Genomic DNA, 3,304 nt, shown 5'->3' with positions numbered 1-3,304 from the left:
CCTTCCCCCCCCATTTTCCTGTAGGGTAAGATAGATTTCCATACCCAATTGAGTGTGTACGTTATTCCCTCCTTAAGCCAAATCCGATGAGAATAAGATTCATTCATTACCTTTCGCCTCCCCCCATTTCCCCTCCACTGTAAAAACCTTTTCTTGTCTGTTTTATGTGAGACAATTTACCCTATTCTACTTCTCCATTTTAATTTTTAAGGAAGTATTTTCTTCAGTGAGCTTTTAGACTTCCTTTTCCATTTGGCCAATTTTGCTTTTTAGGGCATTCTTCTCCTCATTGGCTTTTTGGACCTCTTTTGCCATTTGTGTTAGGATATTTTTTAAGGTGTTATTTTCTTCAGTATTTTTTTGGGTCTCCTTTAGCAAGCTGTTGACTTGTTTTTCATGATTTTCTTGCATCACTCTCATTTCTCTTCCCAGTTTTTCCTCTACTTCTCTTACTTGCCTCTCAAAATCCTTTTTGAGCTCTTCCATGGCCTGGGACTGATTTCATATTTTTCTTGGAGGCTTTGGATGTAGGAGCTTTGACTTTGTTGTTTTCTTCTGGTTGTATGTTTTGATCTTCTTTGTCACCAAAGAAAGATTCTATGGTCTGACTTTTTTTTTGCACAGTTTGATCATGTTCCCAGTCAATTACTTGAGTTTTAAAATCTTTGTTAAAGTAGGAGTCTGCTTCCAGTGTGGAGAATGTACTGTACCAAGCTTTGGGGGTTTTGTGTAGCTGTTTTCAGAGACACTTCTAGGGACCTGTAAATTTTCAGTTCTTCCAAGGTGGTATGATCTAAGGAGAGGTGTTTGCTCCTTTCCTGGCCTGTGCTCTGGTCTATGAGTGACCACAAGCACTCTTTTCTGCCTTGGAACTGTGAGGAGGATTTCCTCTCCACCACCACAAGCTCCACCATGCCAGCACTCCTCCTTGACCCAGGACTGCCACCCAGAACTGTGACCCAGATGCAAGCACGAGCAAAGCAAGAGAATCCTGCCTCAGCACCAGCAAAGAGATCCTTGAAATCCCCCTCTGGTCAGCCACTTAATTCCCCCTCAGTCTGTGGGCTGGAAGCTCTAGAAGCAGCTGCCGCCCTGGGGCCATGCTCGGGGACTGGAGCTGGGACAGAATTTCTCTCTCATCAGAGTCACAGACTTTTCCTACTGATCTTCTAAGTTGTCTTTGGCATTCATGGGTTGAGAAGTCTGGAAACCACCACAGCTGCCCATGATTCAGTCCTCTGAGGGCTGCTCCAGGTTTGCTGAGGCCTGTTTTGCCTGCGTGACCACAATGAACTGCATTCCTCTCCTAGCCTGGCATGATATACCTTTCTGATCAACTATCCATGTTGTCTTGGGCTGGAAATTTGTTTCACTCTGTCTTTCTGTGGGTTCTTCTGCTTTAGAATTTATTTAGAGCCATTTTTACAAGCATTTGGAGGAGTTTGGGGGAGAGCTCAAGCAAGTCACTGCTTTTACTTTGCCATCTTGGCTCCACCCCCCAAAAGTAGCGTTTTTGCAGATGATATGATGGTATATTTAGAGAATCTTAGAGAATCAACTAAAATTAAGTGAAATAATTTATAACTTCAGAAAAGTTTCAGATATTAAAATGCACATAAATCATTACCATTCTTATATATAATCATCAAAACCCAGAAAGAAGAGCTAAAAAGAGAAATTTCATTCAAAATAACTGCAGAAACTGTAAAATGCTTGGGAATATATATTTCAAGATTCACCCAGGGAATTTAACTATGAAACACTCTTTGCCAAAATGAAGATAAAATGAAATAATTGGAGAAACATTAATTTCTCAGGGGTAGGCTGATCCAATATAAGAAAAGTAAGAACAGTACCTAAATTGATCAAGTTATTCAGTGCTATACCAATCAAACTCCCAAAAGAAGATTTTATAGAGCTAGAAAATAATCACAAAGTTTTTTGTTTTTCATTTGTTTGTTTGTTTTTTTGGCTAGGCAATGGAGTTAAGTGACTTGCCTAGGGTCACACTGCTAGTAAGTGTTATGTGTCTGAGGCTGGATTTGAACTCAGGTCCTCCTGAATCCAGGGCCAGTGCTCTATCCACTGTGCCACCTAGCTGCCCCTATACCACCTAGCTGCCCCTAAATCTTTCTTTCTTTTTCTTTTTTCTTTTTTTTGGCAATTGGGGTTAAGTGACTTGCCTAGGGTCACACAGCTAGTAAGTGTGAAGTGTTTGGTCTGAGGCCAGATTTGAACTCAGTTTCTCCTGACTTCAGGACCACTGCTCTATTCACTGTGCCACCTAGCTGCCATACAAAGCTTTTGCACAAACAAACTTAATGTAGTAAAAATTAAAAGGGAATAAGTAACTGGGCAAAATTGTTTATAAGTGTAACCCCCATCCCAAAATCCATTGATATGGGACTATCCCCTTATTTGATGTAGATGAATGTCCTACCTTATGCAAGGGCAGGGTGGAATTGGTGAGGGGTGAGAGAGTACCAGCCTTTGCCAGTCTCTTTCAGAATTTTCCAAATGACAGTCTCCTTGAGTACCCCTTCATGACTCCTTAGGTCAAGTCCCATTTGAAACTCTTGGACCACCAGCCTTCTTCAGGACTCATCAAGCATCGAATCACTTTGGGTGCTTCTAGCTTACAGATTGGAGAGAGTTGGATGAGGCTAACCCCTCTTCAGTTTGCTGAAGGAAATGACTCTGAGAAACTTAAGAGGAGTGGGCAGACTCCATCATTTCCCTTTTCCCAGTTTGCTATACTACAGACTTCAAGTTTTCCCTTGAGTGAGAACCACGATGCTCTCTCTTGTTGGGCTGAGTTACTTTGCTCCCAGTGGGAGAGCTCCTTCACTGTATTGTCTAATATATATCCTCCTATGTATACCTTCTCTAATTTCTGTTTTGCTATGATTTGAATAAATTAGTTTTCCTTGCTATGCTCTGTGTGTTCATTGTGGAACCAGTATTTAATGGGACAGGGTTCAAGCTTTGGGTACAGAGCTTGGGGTCCTCCTTCCCCTCCAAACTATTATTGTTATTTTTCCTTGGTTCTCAAAGAGGACCAGGGAGGTGATGCCATGACATGTAAGTGAATTGGATTTGAGTGAGGGAGGGCTGTGCAAAGTCACCAGTCTTATTTTCTCCTTCACAGTCATCTGGGTTGAGTGGTAAAAGATAGATCAGGAGGATAGGATATGAACCTGGATGCAGTGGGAGACCTTGGCTAAGATAAGGTCTTTAACAGGTCTCAGTTTGACTGAGGCAACATCCATTCAGTGACTAAGGCTAGGTTAGAAATGAGGCAGAG

The sequence above is a fragment of the Vombatus ursinus genome, unplaced genomic scaffold, assembly GCF_900497805.2.
Source record: "Vombatus ursinus unplaced genomic scaffold, bare-nosed wombat genome assembly UNPS02004276.1, whole genome shotgun sequence".
NCBI classification, from domain to species: Eukaryota; Metazoa; Chordata; class Mammalia; order Diprotodontia; family Vombatidae; genus Vombatus; species Vombatus ursinus.
The sequence above is the reverse complement of the archived record's forward strand: the minus strand, read 5'-3'. Positions refer to the sequence as shown.